The sequence below is a fragment of the Mustela putorius genome, unplaced genomic scaffold, assembly GCF_011764305.1.
Source record: "Mustela putorius furo isolate JIRA1106 unplaced genomic scaffold, ASM1176430v1.1 tig00003834_pilon_pilon_pilon, whole genome shotgun sequence".
Lineage (NCBI taxonomy): Eukaryota > Metazoa > Chordata > Mammalia > Carnivora > Mustelidae > Mustela > Mustela putorius.
In genome coordinates this window covers 33451363-33473702 of record NW_025421987.1, presented here as the reverse complement: position 1 = coordinate 33473702, position 22340 = coordinate 33451363, and the positions used below count along the sequence as shown (strand labels likewise).

General features: G+C 37.1%; 1 protein-coding gene across 9 annotated transcripts in view; it reads right to left on the bottom strand.

Annotated features, from left to right (window-relative positions):
* BBX (BBX high mobility group box domain containing) overlaps window positions 1-22340 on the bottom strand; it is a 274818-nt gene that overhangs the window by 157972 nt on the left and 94506 nt on the right. For 8 of the 9 annotated variants that reach the window (XM_045088295.1, XM_045088299.1, XM_004769116.3 and 5 more), the window contains one exon: window positions 7698-7771. The exons of the other annotated variant lie outside the window; for it this stretch is intronic. The gene's annotated coding sequence lies outside the window, so the exon portion shown is untranslated. The remainder of the gene's footprint in view (window positions 1-7697; window positions 7772-22340) is intronic. 9 annotated transcript variants of the gene reach the window in all.

The window sequence follows — 22340 nt, the reverse complement described above, 5'->3', positions numbered from 1 at the left end:
CTCTCTCAAGAAACTTGTGTTCTGTAAGAGCCTAACGGTAATGCTCAGTGCCTCAAAACATCACCTGGAGTGGAACACTTTGTGTCATGGAGAGACCTTTGGTAATAAATGGTCTTAGAGTAAAGGTGAAGGAACACTGAAATAGTTACAGAATTCAACTGCTTTTTAAGAATAATAATATAACCAAGGAAGAGGCAGAGTAACTGCAAACTAAACTAACCGATTTGTGAAAGTCTAAATAAAATCAAACACAATATTCTTATCCACATCTTCATAAATTAATTCAAATAAAGAAATGCCCTAAAATTACCACCACCACCACCACTCCCAACCCCCGCAAGAATAAAACACCTAAATGTGGACTTCAGCCTACCTTTTTGGTATACATTAACTGAATCCAGGGACCAGGCAGCATCTCTTTAAGCCCAGCTGAACCAACCTGCCTACCCTAAATCTCAGGACATTCACATGCACTCCACTCATAGGGGCACTCACTGACTGTTAGAGAAGTCCTTGGCCAAGGTCTTAAGGAACTCTTGATGACTCAATGCACACTATAAATGAGTCAATAGGCACCCAGAAGTTTTTTGCTACTCATTTTAAGTTCTTCAGCCCTTTAACACTTATTGATTATGGGATTAACTACCAACCTAAAAGCATAGAGAGACTTTTATTTTTGAAGAACGGCTTCTCTCCCTCAATTCAGACTGGGAAAAATAATTATCTGCAGGTAGACCAGGAGATGCTTATTAATGGCAAGTTTAATGGCATACAAGATCAACGAAACAAGAACACTGGTACTACTAAATTACCAAGTGTTTCCTAAGCAACTTCCATGTGCCAGAGGCTGTTTCTAGGTTTTGGGGATGCAGCCATGAACAAAACAGGCTCTCTAGTGTAAAATTAAGTCCTTTAGCTCTCCAAATAAACTACATGCATATACTCATACATACTTACTATTTATACTTACACGTGTATGTACAGAATATCCAGCAAATGCAATATATATTTTATACTAAAATGTAAAGAAATTCTGAGAGCTATCTTTCAAGAAATTTGGCACAATTAGATCCACTTATTTTCCTGGAGAAATGCACTTCTCTATAACAGAGATCAAAGAGAATACCAATGTCAGTATAAAAATAATTTTATCCATTGTTTCAAGGAAATACTAATGCATGGAGTGAAGTCACACCTGAATTTATTTATGCTGTCCTTAACTAGTAAACATCGTAATCAGGAAACTGATTCCACTGTGGAGAAGAAATACATTGCTGAAATTTATTATGTACAAAGCTTTTGAGTCTGTGTCATTCTTGTAAATAGTTTTACAGTGAAACTGAAATCAAGAGTAGCTAAGAGTTAAAATACCTTTCAGTTGATTAAACTAACAACCACAAAATTAGATTGCTACTTAAAAGCTTATCCTTTAATAACCTGTAAACACACAAGGTGAGGTGTAAGTTTTACAAATCTACTTAACATTATTTTTACACAAAGGTGTTTAAAGTCTCCAAAGTTTCTTTCTTTTTGATTCTATTTTCTGTTTTAGATAGGTATCATACCATCAGAAGCTAAAAACATTCAACTGACAAAACAGGTACACTTACACAAAATTCAAAGATTAAACTAAGAAAGTTAAGTTGAGCCTATGTCAATATCCAACAAGTAAATGTACTATTTACCTATCACTAATCCTCAACATCCACCAACTGACTTACTACTAGAAAAGTATACTACTGTAAAGTAGAAAGAAGTACTACAGAGACGGTCAGTGAGCTGTATTTGGACTATTATTTGAGTAATTCCAGCAACCATTACCTAACTTAGAAGCTGGTATCAGAGGAAAGAATGGAAAGAAAGTGGAAGGAAAAAAGGGATAAAGAAGGCAGTGAGGGAGGCAGGACAATAAACAGGTCACATAACACATATGGGACTCTGTGACTTCTGTTGGCATCATTACAAACACAGAATCTTTACTTACGGTTTACCAAAATTTTAAGTACAGCTGATCTTTGAACAATATGGATTTGAACTGTGCATGCCCACGTCATATACATGGGTTTTTTTAATATAAACACAATACAGTACTGTAATACAGTACTGTAAATGTTATTTTCTCTTCCTAATGATTTCAATAACTTTTTCCTCTCCCTTGCTTATTTTATATAAATACAGTATAGAATACATAGTGCACACAAAATATGTGTTAACCAACTTTATGTTACAGGTAAAGCTTCTGGTCAACACTGGTCTGTCACTAATCAAGCTTTTGTGGAGTCAAAAGTTACACACAGATTTTCAACTGTGCAAGAAGTGTTGCTCCTAACACTGGCCTTGTTCAAGAGACACTCTATATGCCATTTTCCTGTTTGAATTCACAACTGATTAATAAAGTAAAAGAAAGTCAGCCTACAAAATGTGAATTGGCTTGATTATAGTAAACAGAAAAAGATATAATCTGAAAGAGTAATTGAATTATTCTTCAACCTAATTTTCAAATACATTATATTCATAGAACCAACAAATACATATGGAAAGCAATTTTCTTTTTTTTTATTTTAAAGATTTTATTTATTTATTTGGCAGACAGAGATCACAAGTAGGCAGAGAGGCAGGCAGAGAGAGAGAGAGGAGGAAGCAGGCTCCCCACTGAGCAGAGAGCCCGATGCAGGGCTCGATCCCAGGATCCTGGGATCATGACCCGAGCCAAAGGCAGAGAGGCTTTAACCCATTGAGCTACCCAGGTGCCCCTGGAAAGCAATTTTCAATGATGTAATTCCTCCATTATACAAATCACTGATTATCAGTTCTTAGACTTCATTCTGTCACTTGTATGAAACTCATTTCCATGCACAGTGACTTCAGAGTGGATGAAATATGAATTCAGTCATTTTAAATGCCTCCCACCTCAAAGATCCAATAATATTTTTAGAATTTTAGACTGTAATAAATGAGGTTTCCTTGTTTATAGAGTCACAGAAAGTATTTCTTTTCTGTAACTTTAACTTCACTCTTTGGTACAAAAACAAAACAAAACAAAACTACTTCCATTATGAACTGAATTAGTTGCCCTCATATTCATATGTTGAAGCCCTACATGGCAATGTACTCAGGAGACAGGCCCTAAAAGTAGATAGAGGTTAAGTGAGCTCATAGGTGGGACCATTCTCCAACAGAACTGGTGTCCTTTCCAGAAGAGAAGAGACACCAGAGCTCCCTCTCTCCACATACACACAGAGAAAAGGCTATATATCAAACAGCAAGAAGGTGGCTGTCTACAAGCCAGGAAGGGAGACCTCACCAGAAACAGAATTTGCCTGCACCCTGATCATGGATTTTACTCTCAGAACAATGAGAAAATAAATACGTGTTGTTGGAGCCCCCCCATTTGTGGCATTTTGTTATTATGGCGGCTCCAGCAGACTACCTTGTCTCTAAAACTGAAGAGTTTAGATGTTTTAGGTAGTTTTACGCTACTGATAATCCAACTGTTGGTAACAAAGATAATCCATTTATAAAGAGAAAAATATGAAATAATTTGAAGAATAATTTACTCCCCCAAATTATTTTACGTTTTTCTAAATTAAACAAATGTAACTATCATTTTACAAACAGCATACAGCTTTGAAGTGTAAGAGGTACTATGTTATGCCTGATTCTTAGAGTATAAGGAACAAAAAGTCAACAGAGAAGGGCTTGAGGGAGTCTAAATAACTCAACCCTCATTGCAAAACAATAACTAAAAATTGTGAGATAGAAATGCTGATTCTTTTGAAACCAAATAGCATTTGCTCTACATGGTAAAGAAAGCTTCAGTGGCATGGGTCTCCAGTTCTTGTACCTTGCATCAAGCCTTTATCAAATCTGATTTGATACTGACCACATTAATATTCAGAGTGAAGGGCACCCATCTACTGGTTGTCACACTGTCCTTAAACGTCTATATTTTCAGTGGCTAGAAGTGAATTATTAAATCATAGGGTGGCTAATATTTCTGCTGGATCAACCCTTTCTCTCAGTGTTAAGAATGAAGACACTCTATATTTTCAGAAGAAATGTAGAAGAATACACAGATTCTTATGCATTCAGGGCAATATTTTAAAACCCTTAGAGGTGTGTGTCTGTGTTTACATATAAATACACAAACTCATCTTACACATACATGTAGTCTGAGGTAAAGGGATGGTATTTTATGCTGTGTTCAAGATTCCTGACCTCTGACCACAGCTTTGTTTTTTTAGTACAATTTCTTGACTGCTCCCTATGTGCCAGGTCTGCATCGGGCACTCAACATACTTCATTTAATTCTTAGTCCTATGAGGTAGAGATCATTACCCTGTACTAAGATGAGAAAAAAAAGTTTCAGAGGTTAAATAATCGCCTAAATTCTTTCAATTAAAAAGCTCTAGAAGTAGGATTTATGCCAAAGTTTCTCTGAAGTCCCCCCGTCTTAAGGAACTACAAACTATCAAACATAGCATCATTTAGCTACTCCTACATGTTTAAATCATCTTACTCCACAGGTCTGGTAGCAGTATGTTATAATACCTGTGGGATTACTCAAACCAATATTGGCTGAGGAGTTGTGTGTGCCTACTCATTTGCCAGAAGACTACAGAGACAGTGATGCACTGCTCCTATATAATGGTTATGATCCAAGCTGGAGCACCTTAGAAAACTCCTAGAATACAAATGTTAACCTTTCTACAGTGTCTGCTTTCTTTCTCTCTAGGATGGTTCTTAAAACTGATCATAAGTAAAGGCATTTGGCTACTACTGCCTGGTAAATTTATTGTATTACCACTGGAAACAGAAAGGAACCTATTTTCTTGTCCTTCTCTTACATCAAATTAGATAATAATTATCAAAGTTCTGTAACGTCTTACACACTGATAGGTAATTAACTTAAGGATCAGTATTTCCCTTCTCTAACTCTGCAAACTGCAAAGGATCTAGGCTACAGATATTTTCATTCATTTTAAAACTATTTATAACACAATGGGACACATGGGTGGCTCAGATGGTTAAGCCACCAACTGTTGATTTGGGCTCTGGTCATGATCTCAGAGTCATGACATCAAGCCCTATGTTGCACTGGGGATGGGAACCTGCTTAAGATTTTCTCTCTCTCCCTCTGCCCTCCTACCCCTCTCTCAAAAACAAAAACAAAAAACAAAAAAACCACAGCTATTTATAACACAATAATGTAGGTCTATTATATATACTAGAACCCTTTATTCCGTGATGGGAAAAGTTCTAACATTTGAATCATCAAGAAACTCTTGAATTGTATGAATTCCTCAGTCCTGAAAATTTGTCACAGATAGGGCCTCATAGCTCACTAAGTTCTATGTAACAAAAATGAAAGGACTCATAGCCAAATAATTTAAACATTGAAGAGATTCAGTGGAAAGAATGAATGGACTTCTTGGAAGGTTAATATACTATATGTAACTGTCTCTCTAGAAGAGCCATAGATAGAATTCAGATATTATCGCTAAAACATGCACGACGCCTCCCAATCAGACTTTCCCTACCCTATTGCCTCTTAAAAGGCCACTCCTCCCCCGTGACACAGGGGCTGACCATATGACATGGTTCGGCTAGTGAAATGAGAGGTAGTTACATGTGCTACTTCCAACCAACAATTTTAGGAGTCACATTTCTACCATCATTCCTTTTTTCCTTCTGCCTTAATAAGAGTATGCACCCCAGAGAGGGTGCTGCTTTAGCTTTGGTCCAGGAACAAAGAGGACGTTGAGGGCAATGGCAGATTTACCAAGATGAACAAGTGTGAGGAATAATTTTTACTGTTACAAACCACTAAGATTTGGGGACTCTTTGGATAATGAAACATAACTCTGCCTAAGCTGAGTGATACACCATATTTCCTAGATTTATTGGGCCCTGGCATCCTTTTTCATGGTAACATCTTTGAGGATTTGCTTCCTAATTACTCCTGGCTTCACATGGCATCTTTTCTATTTCTTAGTTAATACTATTTTTATGATGACCGTAAATGTGAGCTAGAAGTATATAGTATCATCCTAAGCTTCTTAAATTTTATCAGAAATATGAATGTGTCAATTTCTTATAGTCAATAAAAATATTTTATTGAAATAATTTGATTAACATTCAGAAATCATAGATCAGATGGCTACTTAAGGAAAGACTGCCGCACTAATGCTGATTAACAATTCAGTTTTCTGAGCAGATCAAGTGTCCAGTTTTACTTTCTATAGATGTATTCTTATTCAACGAATTGAAAATACTGCCACAAATTTAATTTTCTTTAAACCTCACTACATTTGACTCCCTTCTGGATAAACAATTAAGAACCTATTTAAAATCTCAGTATCAGTATTCAAATATTCTACAGTCTAGTCTGCTGACCCAGTAAAACCAAAATCAACTGTATGTTAACTGGCACTCTTAAATTCAGAATTCGTGTTTGAAACTTAATTGTGCCTTAAAGGATAGCAGAGAAAGGAGAAAAAATGATAACTAAATACCAATCTTTTCACTGGCATTAAGATTTTTTTGTGTTTAAATATCCTAGTAAATATACATCAAGCTAAATCAGACATATTTTATAATATATGCATAATCTTAGACAATGACTTTTAAAAGAATGGTTCAGAGCCCTTATATTTATACTCGCACAATAAAAGCAACATTCAGTCATCTACTTACTAAAACATGAAGGTAGCCACAGGTACTCTAGAGAGATCTGAAAAGCTAACAAATCAAAATACTTAAAAACAGGAAAGATTTAAGATTAATTTTCAATTACTCAGAGAGTAAGTTCATGTCCTGAAAATTGCAACTAAAAAATATTTACTGTATTTGTTCATTTTCATTTACATCAAATTCCTGTCTTTAAATCATAAGTTCACCACCAAGTGTTCAGACATCAGTAAAGCAATCACACATTTTATTCCCAGACTGAGACAACTCTCCATTTAAGTAACCATTATTAAAATTAATCTGAAAATACTATTGCCATATCTTAAAACCATGAAGAACTTTTCTCCTCAAGAAATAGCTTTAAAAACAACTTATGTAGATGAGGACAGAGTTACAGCATTTGTGAGTTTCAGAGTCTGATATAATTTGACACGTATATACTTTACAACCTCAACTTTTTCTTCACTGTGTGGTTTTCAAACAGTTTTACAATACTGTTATACATGCCTCTATTATTTTTAGTAGATTAAAACCATAAAAACACTCCATAATGCTTTGATACCGGTTCATTTTTCAGTCAAAGCCAAAGGCAGTACAAGCAACAATAGCTTATGGGGGATAGACTGATTTAGTATTTACTTAGGTATGAAACCTCTACGTATTCAAGATTTGAATAAATTGACTTTTCCCCAACAGCACATTACTGTGGAGAAACAAATCCGAGTTTTGAAATTGTTAATTTTTTAAAATTCATGATTTTAAAGGAAAATTTAACTTACTTGATGATGGAGACTGAAACGTCACTTTTTTTAAAAAAGAATAATTCACAAACAAAACAAAACAAAAACAACCACACAAAATTATCACACTTTCCTAATCAACATGGAAGGTGAATGCATCGGATGGGGAAAAGTTGAGAGCAGCTCTAGATAACACAGGATTCCCACATGGTTGACTTGCTTCCCTGCCTCTAGGTAAGGAAAATGCACCTGCAGTGCTGCTCTTACCGGTCAAGTCAAGACTTTCCATTGTGATTTTAATGGAACATCAGAATTTCCAGCTTCTGTGATGCAGCAGGATTCTGTGAAAGACCCATAGCAAAGTGGTTAAGTGGTGAGCCATGAAGGACTTTGCAACAAAAACAAACTTTTGTCCTTTTGCAAAATTACCCCCCCACACAATGAGTAAGAGCCAAACAATCAAAATCGGGCAAATTATTAAAAATCCCTATGCTAAATGCTTTAGAGAAATCAGCCTGCAGTGTTGTCAACTTTAATTTTACAAAAAGTCACTAAAATTATTCAATGGGAATTCTGGGATTAAAGTTACAGATACCAAGATTTACAGGAAATCATTTCTCAGGTTTTTAGCAAAAATCAAGTACAGAATTACAGGCAAATTCTGTGGAAAATCAGGATGTTAAACTGACATCCTAACTAGATTCAAGTTATTTTACATGACTGGACCAACACAACCAGATAAGCTATGGTTAGGATACTAATATCTCAACATTAATTTTTTATATGTTTTACAAATAATGTGCAAAGCAATATAGTTGTGTTCTTTTTTGTTTGTTTTGTTTTTTAAAGTGAGGAATAGCAGAAGACATCCTCAGGGACAAATGTTACCCAAAAAATTACATTCTAGCTGAAAGTGATGAAATAAATATAGGAAAGAGCATCCAAATCAGCAAAAGTTTGTCCACAAAAATTAAATGGAACATTTTACATTAATAATACCACAGATACGGACATACACCTAAATTGCATCACTTTTAAGAATTAAGTATTTTCAGTTGCTATGAGAAATGCAACTGTTTAGTTTCTAGGATGCTTCAATGGTTAATACTAACTTCACACTCAACCAAGAGAGATAATTTCCCACCCCACTGCAAATTATGGTATTTCTTTACGATCAGCAGGATGTAACACACTCTAGACACTGGATAGCACTTACTGACTTATGGCTCTATCAATATTATTAGTCATCTTATGGCATAACTGAAGTTTTTTCCCTAATCAGCCACTATGATATGGAAGAACTTACATTAAATATCAAAAATGTGTACTGACTCCTCTTAGTAATCCTATCTATACTTGGATGATTCAATTGCCACCCAATGCTACTGAAGAAAACAATAGCTAGAAACAATGAATAAAATATTAAATGGTCTCATGTGGCTTCATACAAGATACTACTCATTCATCCATATTTTTTAAATAAGAGCATCACTGAAAAAATAAATCCAGATCTTTGAAGCAAACTACAAAAGACACATATGAGTACTTTCAAATTAAATGACTATGTTCTTTTATTTATTTATTTATTTTTAAGATTTTATTTATTTATTTATTTGACAGACAAGAGATCACAAGTAGGCAGAGCAGCAGGCAGAGAAAGAAGGGAAAGCTGGGTCTCTGCTGAACAGGGAGCCAAATGAGAGTCTCGATCCCAGGACCCTGAGATCATGACCTGAGCCTAAGGCAGAGGCTCAACCCACTGAGCCACCCAGGAGCCCCTAAATGACCATGTTCTTAACTAAGGAAGGGTACAATTCTGAAATCCAAGTAGTGGTATAAAAGTCTATTCTTAATTATCACAAAAAAGGCAACTAACTTGATTAAAAATACTGTTTCAAAAAATATAGTATCTCATATATTTAATCACATAATCTTCTTCATATAAACCTATGAAAGCCAGCATAGAAAAAAGAAAACCATTAAAATAAACACTGTAAAGGAAAAAAGGAAAAGAAACACTATAAAATAAATGAGTAAAAATCACAAATAAGTAACTATAAAAAACTGTCAGGAAGTAAATTGGTATAAATGAAAAAAAAAATTATAGTGCCAAAATTGGGAAAGGAGGGTCCACCATTAATTGACAGTATGGATTTAATTCTTATTCTGGTTTCAAGATTCCTTTACTTTTTAGCTTAAAAAGTAAGCACATGCTATCTGAGAAATGAAGTATGCTAATATATCCTATATGCAGAACTTCTTTTAGGAGCTCAAAAATAAGTTCTCACTAATCTTTGGGTACCCTTGTCGATTAGTTGTTTCTATAATCAGTATATCATATATATACATATGTCATTATATAATATATAATCTATCTATCTAAAAATGGACCATAACTATACCTTATTTTGATTATAATTCAGAAATGAATAGCTGAATGAAATGAATTTCAGAAATGAAACAGCTGTGACACAGCTATCTCTGGATAAGTCAGGAGAGAGAGGAAGGAGGCTGACTAACGCTGTGTATGCTGTGGCCAAGAGAGGTTTTAAAACTCAGGGTAACAAAGAAATCTTGTTGGACTTCACTGACTATGAGAGAGAAGCCAGGGACTCCACCACAGAGTAAAGGTCAATTTCAAGGCTGAAGATACTGCCTGAGACAGACTCCCTTTGAGTTCCCTAAGCGCCAACCTCAGAGACTCCAGATTGTATCTGGCTCTTATAAATGCCCACATGAGTAGCTTCAGAAAAGTAGTTTCAGCATAAGCTGCTCTGCATTTAAGTTACAAATAATTCACAAGGTGTTGCGATGTGCTGTAAATGGGCGGCTGTGGGAGTGTCAGACAGTCGTGGGGACGGGGCGAGGAGGGGAAAATGCCTCAAGGGTGAACACAACCCTGCAGACTGGCGGCTGGAGTGTGCACTCCCACCAGCGCCTGGCCAGATTTTCACCTCAGCCCACAGAGGCCTGTGTTCCCTGGGTCCCACTCTGGCTTCCTCTCAACCCTCACTCTCATCCTTAGCTCTCAGGACACTGCCTCCCCCAGAGAACGCATACCTAGCAGGACTGATTAGGCACAGCTCAGGATTCCCTCTGAGAAACTTCACCTCTTACCCCAAATTGGGCATCTGACTTGGCATGTGAAAAACTTGTCTTAAAGATCAAGTCTAAACAATCCCAGAAAGATCCCAAAGCAACTGGGTTTCTGGCACAGCTTACACAGTGCCCCTTGGGGTGTTATGTTTCGAAAAGCCTATTATACTAAAAAAGGTTAGGTGCCACTTCTTACAATGAGACAGACTCCCAATTAGTGTTAATGTACAGTATAACATTCAAAGGCACATCATGGAAAACTCCCCTTCTAGGCCAACGCTGTGTGCTTTGCACCCTGATGTCATTACTACCCGGTCAGTGCAGAAGGGACTCCAAGGCAACCATGCTGCCCACTTACATGGAAAGATACTTAATCCCCAAGAATGACTGCTTTTCTGATGTTTTCATCAATTCTCTGGGTAATAGATTAAGCTTTAACTAACTCATTTTCATACATAACCTTAATTCAATCAAGCTCAATAAAAGTCATTCTGGACTGCAATTATTTGCTAAGGAACAATTACGTTCAAATGAAAAAAAAAATTGTTAGGCATGATACAATGCCTGGTACAGATGCCTCTCCATTTATGGCACCAGAAACAATAACAAAAATAGCCAAACAGCTAGAAAAGGAAATGGATTTTTCCTCATCCTCCTGAAAACAGAATACTCATGGTCTGACACCCCAAGAAAACAAAATGGAGAACCCAAGAAAGCACATTTGAAAATTATTATTTTCCATGTTTGTGCTTTGAAAGAGACTGCATTTCTAATCTCAGAGTCAGCACAACCTCCAAAAGCCAAAACAAGTCCAGGTCACAAAAAACAGTCTTAATACCCACTCATGTGCTATATATTTCACTGGTTTCCTCCATTTTCCCAGCAACACATACTCCAATCCCCTTACTTGATGATGCAGCTTTCTTAAGAGATTTTTCCTGCCTTAAATTACCTTTTTACATGAGTACTATTTTTATATTTTCCTCAACTCATGCTTTTATATACTACACGCTTACAAATAAAACTTAAATGCAAACTCTTCTACGGGATAAAGCATACATGTAGTCTAAAAAATTCTCAAGGATGTAACAAAAGCCTTCCCTGTCCTGTGTGTGCCCAAGGTCTTCCACCCACCCACTACACTGCCTACCCCTTTGATCTCCCCAAAAGTGGCAGCAGGCACATTATTCAATAGTACAGTACTGAAAAGGCGTACCAGCTGTTTTGTAATTTGGGACAATGAATTCCACACCTCAGGTCACGGTGTCCCATACCACAGGCCAAAGGATGCTCTTCCTAGAAATAAGAAACTGATAGTCTGACTTCCACTTAAATCACTTCCTGAAGTATAATTTCTTCATATGAACAAAGACAACTGCAGAGAGATACATACTTACACAGATACACATGTATACATACACACACACATATATATGCTTTCTAACAAGTGCTATCTTTACTCATACATTATATTGCCAACACCTTTGTTAAAATCTTTATACTTGAGGCTTAAACCACAGCTATTTCACAGGCATTCTGGACAGGCACCAATCTTTAACAGATATTACAAGTGTCAGTTACACTGAAAATGGAAATCTCTTAGAAGAAAATACAAATTGAAAGTACCTCTTTGTCACCTTCCCACCCCCACTCTTGCATCTCCTTAGGACCCAGAGCCTTTCTGTTAAGACATCTTAAACACAATAATAAAGGCAAAGTAAGAGTTCTCTAGATATCTAACAGTAAACCAAACTACTAAGTCTTTACAGATTTGTCCATCTGTTTGGACTTCATAGTAAGCTGTTAGAAAACACTAGGGGCAGAAACCAAAAATTCTAGCAATCATTATTTAACACGGGCCTCCTATAATAAGATGAAAGACTTGGAACTCCTCTCTCTTTCAGCACTCAATACTGACCAATTTAAAAAATGCTGCTTTAAAAACTATCTATCACCTGCCTATGTGACAACAGCACAGACATGCAAATGACAGAACCCTTTACAGCCTGAGAAATTATGAATGGCCACCATGTATTAACACTGCAAAAGGGAAGTATAAGAGTTGCTGTTTTTTAAAAGCTGATGATCTACTTGGGTGATCACACTCTCTCCCTCTGTCTCACACACAGGCACACACACACATTAAATAATAAGAGAAATGTATGTTGAAATGGTAAACCAAGAACTGGAAAAAGTTAGGATGAACAAGGTCATCTTTATGCAGAAGATGAATCAAGCTGGAACCTACAGCACCCGTGGAGAGAGGAGATGGAGGGGGGTGTTACAGGCACATGGGGAAAAGCACACCAGAAGAGAGAGGAAGCAGATCTGGCTGGAGGGCTGTGACTTCACATCAGAAAGTGGAACATGAAATATAGGCAAATGAAAAAGTCATGCAATTTGCTCATTTTTCTCTCCACAGTCTCAGAGAACAGAGTACAGTTAGCAGCATGGTGTTCTGCAAAGCACACGAACCTCAGGGCCAAACCCTGCATCCACCGTTTACTACTGTGAAATTGTGGGGCAATTCCTGGGCCTCTGTCTCCATTCCTCACCTGCAAAATGAAGATAATCCCTCCACCTCTAAACTTAGGTTGCCTTCAATTATGATTAAAATATAAATACTAAGGGCTTGACATATAGTACATGCTCAATAAATGTTAGTAATCTCACTGGAGTTAAAACTAAATGGTAGAAAGTCATGTAATAGAGTTACATTGTGAAAGCACTGAAATTTGCCTTGAATATTCTCAGCGTTTGGATGCTAAGTGAATTGCTAGTTTTTCCAGTGGGGTTTCACTGTAGATTTTGTTTTAATTTAGGTGGTTTGAACATATGTTTAACTCTGACAGTCTGAGCAGCCACTTTTTACTCCTACCAATTTCGAGGTACATTAGCTGATTTGATAATATGGATATTTTATTATAATGCTCATTTGCCGTACGATTGTTGTTTCAGGGACCACGGTGGAACCATGAATTTCTGCAGTTCCCTTAAGTAGAGGTGGAAAATGAGTAGGCATTAGTCCCATCAACTGGCTTGGCAGGGAAGCACTGAATGCCTCTTTTATACTCTTGTGAACTATATAAACGTGCCTTTGACCTTCTCAGGCAGAGGAAATTGCACATTTAAGGCAGAAGGAGTTTCACTTCCAGGAAGAGTTTAAAAACATGCTTGCCAGCAGCTACATCAGGAATACCAACAGGGAACTCCCAGGTACTTTGGGAAGATTCATTAGCTCTATCAAGCCACTGAGCACTGAGCTGGAAAATATTAGGTTAGGATAATCCCGGCCCTGCGGGATATCGTGCCTATGCTTTACGTGGGTTAGACCAAATAAACCCTGGCCTACACACTTTAGGAATTAGCCTGAACCTTCAGGCAGGAGTTCTGTGAATAAAACCCACTGGACAAACCTCAGGACCACCTTGTCCCTTTGAAGTAAGAAAGTGTTCATTTAACCTGCTTTCACTCCAGCAATAATTGACAATATACAGAAAATCACATTTACTTAAACAATTTAGTCCGAAGTCAATCGATTAAAAAAAAGGAAGTCAGTCATTTGCAATTTACATTAACTTTAAATGGAAAATATCCTGTTCGAAGTAAAAGTCACTGGTCTTTCCCTTTTTTTCCTGAATTAATTAATTAAATTGCACAATTCAATGAAGTAAAAAAATATAACAAAACTGTGTATATGTTATTAAAATGCACACTTCTAGGATGCCTGGGTGCTCAGTCAGTTAAACATCTGTCTTTGGCTCAGGTTATGATCCAAGGGTCCTGGGATCCAGTTCCACATTGGGCTCCTTGCTCAGAGGAGAGCCTGCTTCTCTGTCTGCCTACCACTCCCCGGGCTTGTGCTCTCTCTCTTCTCTCTGACAAATAAATTAATTAAATCTAAAAAATTTTAAAAATAAAAATAAAATGCACATTTCTTTTGAAATTTACATTATCTTTTTTTCTTTAAGCTCTACTATTCAAGAAAGAGTCCCTGTCCCTTTTAAGAGCCTTAATGTATATCTAGCAAATAGCTTAATTACAGAAAGATGCTGGTTCAGATATGTTAATTGCAAGAATATTCCTGATATGAAGACACAAAAGAATCTGTCCAAAAGTGATCCACAGTGTCAATACACTCTACTTTATCAACAAAGTTATTTAGAAGTTATTATTAGAAGTTATTTGTCAACAAAGCAGTTGCTCCTGGGACACATACTACACAGTAGTTACTTTAAGTCAGAAAGATTCAAGAAACTTTCCTTGGAGGGAAACTGTGAAGGTGAATCACAACATTTTCATTGCTGAAACCAAGACAAACCCAAAAAAGTTAAGTGACTGGACAAAAGGCATTCAGCTATTTTGTGACCAATAAGTACCCCAGGTCTCCACAGTGCTTTTCCCATTCCTCGCCTCTGCTAACCCCGCAGGATGTGAGGTCATTTCCCAGTAGAGATTCCAGTAATTCATGGAATCTCAGAACGCTGGAGGTGTACAAGAGCTGGAGTCCACTTAATTCACCCTTTGGAGCACAGCAAGCTAGAGTCAGAGGTAGGCCAGAATGAGGGCTCTGGTTTGCCATCAATAGACCAGCAGAATGCTCCAGAGCAGGTTACATTAGATCCTCATTCTTCCTGCAGTTCTCAGAGCAGCAATGTCTACCTAGAAAAGGATCATAAAATAGAGCCTAACTTTCCAATCGGGTTAGAGGGTCAGAGAAGGTTTCTGGGCTCTGGAACACTTTCCCCTTCCTAGTCTGAGGGCAGAGAATGACATTTTTTAGTTATAGAAATGAGCATGCAAAATATCTCTTTGCATTTCAAAATATTCTCATAAAATACCGTGGAATGAAAAAGTTGGTTTACATGTATGTGTGGAGGAAGGCAGTCTATAGGAACTCCGTATTTCCCACTTATTTTTGTGGCGAACCTAAAACTGCCCTAAAAAAATACTTTATTAAACTTTAAAAACGGTGAATGTCCATATACTTCATTCTAACAATATTAAAATTAAATACTGTGGGGGTGCCTGGGTGGCTCAGTTGGTTAAGCATCTGACTCTTGGTTTTAGCTCAGGTCATAATCTCAGGATGCTGAGATGGAGCCCCACCTCAGGCTCTGTGCTCAGTGGGGAATCTGCCTCTCTCCTTCTCCCTCTGCCCTTCTCTGGCTCTCCCTTTCTCTCTCTTTAATAAACAAATATAATCTTTAAAAAAATTAAATCCTGACTAAAAATAATAAGACAACAGTTGAAAATATATAAACAGTAATTCCCCTTTAAATATGCTCACTCACACAAGAAACACCTAGTACCAATTAAAATTATGCCCTCCATTAAAACTAAGCACATGCCCTACCACAATGATCTCTGTACAGTACAAATGCTCCACCGGTCACTAAGCCCCAGTAAATGCCTCTGTATTAGTTGCTACTGCTCTTTGGTGGTCAGTATTTAAAGTAATATGAAATATTTGGTTCAAGTTATGTCAATTCAAAAAAAATGAAAGAAAATGATTTTTCAGGTATTCCCACTGGTAAACGCAAAGGACTCCTTTGTCACGAATTCCAGTATAGCAACCCTTCAGAGCTCAGCAGTCTACAACCCCAGGGGCCCACGATGACATGCGTTACAAGGTGAAGAGTGAACGGTGTAACCTGCAGTGCCCTAGACACATCGGTATTAGCCAAGGTTCACAAAACTCATAAATATTTTGAAATTTTAACTTTTTAATAAATTTTTTTAAAGATTTCATTTTTTTATTTGAGAGAGAGCAAAAGTGAGAGAGACTGAAGAGAGAGAGAAAGAAGCAGGCTCCCCACTGAGCAGAGAGCCCTTGGGACTAGATCCCAGGACCCTCTGATCATGAGTGGAGCAGAAGGCAGACATTTAAATGACTGAACCACCCAGGAGCCCATAACTTTTTTATAATTAACAAAATCGTAACTTTACAAGCTAAAATGGAAACCCACTGTCAAAGCCTTTTTAAGATGAGAAAATAATCAGCCACAAAAGTGCACTTTTTCTATACTAGCTTTTCTCAAGTAGATTATAATAGACATAAATGTATTCCCCCACCCAGTATACATGTAGCTCCTATTTTCCGGTAAAAGCACTCTGATTTGGGGGAAAATATTTCTCTTTGCTCACATAGTCTGTGAGCAAATCCCCTGTGTGGGACTGATCTATTTTCCATCCAAGTTTCAGGAATAGAAAGATCATCCAGGCCTGCCAGTCAGCTGCTTCTACCTACTTGGACACTGTGATTGGGTGAGAAATGGGTGCAAAACCTGACTCGGGGCACAATACACAAATGAACACAAATGTGAACACAAATGTGGTACGCTCTTACTAGCACTTGAAGTAAAAGGAGAAAAGAAAGTAGAATGGTTTACATTTGTTGCAGGAAGAGAAAAAGAACATAAAAGGACTGGACCACATATACATCTCCTGAAAAGAAATGAAAGGGAGCACTGATTTATCTTACTTTATTTCAAATCTTAACTTCAACAAACTAATTCCAATTTTTTGGCACACTATGACATTCAAAATAGAGACGTTTAAATTTTCAGTCTGTACTTCTACAACACCAAGTTCTCTTTCAATTTAGATATCCTGTAAAAAAAAAGATCCCGGTTTCAACAAAAACACTGAAAAACCGGTGAATGTTAATGTGACTTTTTTTTTTTTTAATTTTATTTATTTGACAGAGAGAGGTCACAGGTAGGCAGAGAGGCAGGCAAGGGGGTGGGGGGAAGCAGGCTCCGCACTGAGCAGAGAGCCCGATGTGGGGCTCGATTCCAGGACGCTGAGATCATGACCTGAGCCGAAGACAGAGGCCCAACCCACTGAGCCACCCAGGCACCCCGTTAATCTGACTTCTAAAACCAATTCTGAGCGCATTCCCAACATCTTGAAATTTGTTGTGTGTGCTTTATACTTAAGTACATAGTGGCACACAATTCATTTTCCATGCCTAGAGTTATGTTTTTGATTTAGGAGTAGGGGGTAAACATAACATGGAATAGTTGGGAATAGTGTTTTGCTTTGTGATAGTTACCATTCATAGTTCTGAGGAAAAAAATAAACAATTTTTGAAGAATTAAAATATGACACCAAAACTCTGCTGAATACAATTTTCTAAAGCAAATCTTCTTCGTAACTTGACTTATTACTTTCATAGATGGTCATAGTCAATAAAGAACCGAAGGATTAAAAAAAAAAAAAGAAGAATCAAAGAGTTGGGTGTCATATAATATCCTGGAAATTATTTTTTTCACAAAATCTCTCATATCAGCTTATCTGACCCAGGCCTCTTTCATAAAAGTTGAACATAAATATATAATGTGTTCATCTATGAACATACACATACAACCAAAACTCTAAACTTCAAAGTACTGAGTTCTATGGTTACCTGGATCCCAGAGAGTTTGCTACAATTTAAAAAGCAACAACATAAGTACTTGTTTCCTACTTTGAAGGTAAGACAGACACAAGGAAAGCAATATCATTTAAATATAAATTCTGACCTAGGATAAACTTCTAAACATTAGCTGTATCAAAAATGCTTTTATATTTTTCAGAAATGTCAAAAACCTGATTCAACAATGTAGTTAAAACTCAACTTCAATTTGAATTAAAAAACTCAACTCTACGGGTGAGCAGTAACAGGAAGAATAGTAATATATTGTGGATTCTGATCTGCCATGAAATTCATAATCTTCAATTAATCTAGCTGGCATGAAGAGTTTTGTATGATGAATTTGGGAAATCTTCAAGATACAGTCTAAGATACAGACTTGAACAGATTTGAAACTTCAAAGATTATCATAAAACCCGCAACAAAGTTCAACACTAGTAGGCAGGTAACATGAAAGCCCGTCCACAGATTTATTAGTAAGCACTGCCATCTTTGTTTACATCACAGAAAAATAACACCTGTAGTCTACACTTAGTAGCATCAATTGTAACAAATAAAAGTCTGAAAGTAGAGAATGGGGCATGTCTTGACTGAAAAGCATGTAAAATGACACTACAAAGTAAGTCACCAGTGTGAAGTACTCAAAAAGAACTACGCTGTTCAGCAAGAAAGGACGAGAGTCCACTCTACCCAGTATTTGTCTGTATCAGGTGAGGACAGAAAGAACCCAAAGTTCCCTCGGGCCAGATCACTCCCAGATTATGGACAGAGGCTGAGCAACCCTGCTGGGGTCAGAATGGCTGAAGGAAATGAAAACGTTACTCTGGAAAAAAAGTGCTGTTTTCACATCCTTTTGGGATCTCATAAGGAAGAGGCATCAAATATAATTTTATTGGGTGGTTTCAGAGTTTAAAACTGTAATCAATTAACAGATGTTTCTAGGAGGCAGTTCAGGGTGTTCAATATGAGGAAACACTTTCTGTCAGATCTGTCAAAAAGCAAAGTGAGTTCCTCTTGGATATTTTTCCATCAATGGAGATGTTCAAGCAGAAACTTAAGTAGGAGTTCCTGCATGGGGATTCACACAGGGCACTGAAGGCTGCTCTCTATGCCTTAGTCTAAGATCCAAGCATTCCAAAGTTCTCTAGGTTTCTAAAATCAAAGAAATGATAGCTGGAAGCCATGAGGCTTGAAATTCATTACACCCAACAGTCATGGTGGCCAACAACCAGAGCTCTATCCCCTTGCTCCAACTGCCCAAAGTGCTAGTGCAATAATATCACAAAGGAAAGTTTAGTTATTCGCACTATAAATCACAATGAGTGCTAGTCAAACTGTTTAAAAAACTAAATACTGATCACATGTTTCTAATTAAAACACTTTTCATATAAAGATTTAATATTAATATAATTCAATTATAACCTGCTAAGTTATATGCTCATATTGTAACAAGGAACTAAAACTGATTATTTTAAGAAATTCAAAGTAAAAAAAAAAAAAAAAAAAAAAAGAAATTCAAAGTAAAAGTAATTATTATCTATATTTACAGAACTGTTCTTTGTAACCCAAAACACTTCATCGACATTCAAATCTATAAAAAATTTACAGTAACTGGTAAAAATAAATTTTTCCCTTTTTTATATATTAAGAAGACAGAGCCACCAATAGCTACAGTTACACTCACCAACCTCTTAAGTAAGAAAAATACATTTTCAGAGTAAAAATTATCAGATGGGTAAATCATGTAACAAGATTTCTCTATGTACATATTTTAATCATTATCTTATTAATATCCCAAAAGACTAGGCTACTAATTTTAGAGAGCAAAGAATTTGTCAGATAGTCACGTTTGACTAGGGATCTTATTTTCTTTCTAATTTGTATCTTACAGATTTAGGTCCACATTCTTATTTCATTACCTTAGGAAATTTGCTTTTCAGCATATTTTTAGCTGAACTTGCAGGGTGGAGAAGGCACTCTGGGATTGAAGATCATGAGGTTAATATTTTGGTAGAATTAACAAACCTTGTAATTGACTTCTTGAGGGAGCTTGCCATTGTTCCCTGCCAGAGGACATTACCTTTCAGTTAAAATTCCACTGTACAGATAACTACTCTGGTACCTGCCCGGTGAGCTCTTTTTGTAACCAAACATTTTTATTTGTTAAACCTTCTCTGAAGATTACCCCAAATATCTAACATAAGAGCAAAACACAAACTCCCTCAACCCTAAATTTTCAAATTTTATTTCCTCAGTAAAAATAAACTTATAATGGGTAGATATACCTAGGTACCTCCAAAAAGTGAAAGGGACTTAAAATAGGTAAAAAAGCATTTCTAAGACTCCATGATCAGTTCCTGCTAGGATCTGTAATAGGGGCAGGTTAGCCAGCTCTTGACTGCCAGTGCTAATGGAAGGCAACCAGATGAAGTAATCTGAAAACCATTCTCAATTCAGTTTGGAATTGAGCAAAGGATGTCTTCCCATAAATCAATTTTTCTTAAAATGATAGGATATGTGCAAGAATAACTTGAAAAGTTTTTAAATACATAAAATTTTAAATAACCACTATTGATATTTATTATGGTTAAAAGTAAATTTTATAATTTATAGGTACAGATCAGATAGGTAGCAACTGGCGAGGAGGAAAATGGTCTTTGGTAGCTAAGGAAAAATGATCTGGGATTGAAATGTTAGAGACTACTATGGATAATGCACAAATATCAAGAAGAAATGCAAGCACTTGTAATATTTATATGCAAGAGACCCTTGCTTAAAAAGAAAAAAAAAGTGTTTAAAAACAAAAGAGAATCCCTAAACTTGCCTTGTTATTAACTCTTCCTTTCTATTTGCTTGTTTGCTTGTTTGTTTGTTTTAAAGCTAAATCTAAGCAAGGAAAGTGGTTTTTAGCCCAAACATGGGAGAATAAAATTTATACTATGAATCAAACACAATACTTGCTTAAGAACTAGATACCCTAAGCCAGGAGACTCATTTGAAACTAGCTTTTTTCCTGAAACACTTAACTTTCTCCCACTGCACAGTAATTCTATGGTGACTATCTCATTCTTTCTTTTAGCAAAGTATCTTCACTATTTTCATCCAAGTGGCTCACTATCAGCACTGCTTGCTGGGCCCTTTGTGAGGTAGATGTGATTAGGCAACAGTCTGCTGAGGCAACACTCAGCAGAGTGAAATGGGGGATGAGCCCAAAAATGAGCCCAAGGGCTCAGAGGCCCGAGCAGTGACAAGGTGGTAATACCCTACTATCATGGAAAAGCTGAGTGTCCAGGTGGTTATGAGTGAGAAGGTAGCTGAACACTTTGCTCTAGTGGGCAGAGATCCAGCTTATCCTCTTTTCTTTTACATGGAGTGTTCCATGGAATAAACGAAAAACAGCTGAGCAGACAGCAGGATTTGTGAATCATCCAGATACATACAGGTCAAACCTATGGTCTAGATGAGAGAGGTCATCTGAGAATAAGAACAGGGGCTGAAGACGGAAATCTCAGGGCACCGTCACAGCCTGATCTCTCAACAGTTCCTTCAGCTCAACACTATGGAAAGAGTAAAGAAGGCTCAGAGATCACTGCCCTGACCCAACTGCCACGGAGGAGTATTTTCAGGAGCTGGTGTGACCGGCCCTCAGGACCTGCTAACGCTGAACTTTCCTACTCCCTACACAGCATGTTACAGCCTGCCTGTAGTGTATTCTGTTCTACAACTTTTCCTTACATTGAAAATCCCCCATATTTCAAAAGCTTACTATATACCGAAGCATATTTCATTCACAGAATTATGTCCCCCCCCTTTTTTGTTTTAAATAAACTCTACCCACAGCATGGGGTTCTAACTCACAACCCAGAGATCAAGAGTTGCATGCTCTACTGACCTGACCCAGCCAGCCAGATGCCCCTCTCCTATTTTCTATCCGAACTGGTTTAAAAGAGAAACATAAGCTGACTGCTTTGGTAGGTGACAGAAATGACAAACTCATCAGGACTGGGTCAACATCTGAAAATCCAACATCACTTTCCTGGCTCCTCACCCCAGAAATATGTGATTCGGTTCAAAATAATTTAGGCAGTGCCAGCAACCAAAGAAACACCAGGTTTGCTGGTTTCTTCAGGTCTGGGTAGTGGGGAGAGAGTACATTCAAATATAAAATGTAGCTGTATTTACTCTAAGAAATTTGCTGAATCAGAACTTGTAGGGGCCTTAAAAAGTTTCCACAGTACAATTTCCTTTCAAATCAATCACTTTCAACCCAGACAACAAAACACAAATAACTTTTAAAAATGCAGATGCACAGGGGCACCTGGGTGGCTCAGTGGGTTAAGGCTCAGGTTATGATCTCAGGGTCCTGGGATCCAGCCCCGCATCCGGCTCTCAGCTCA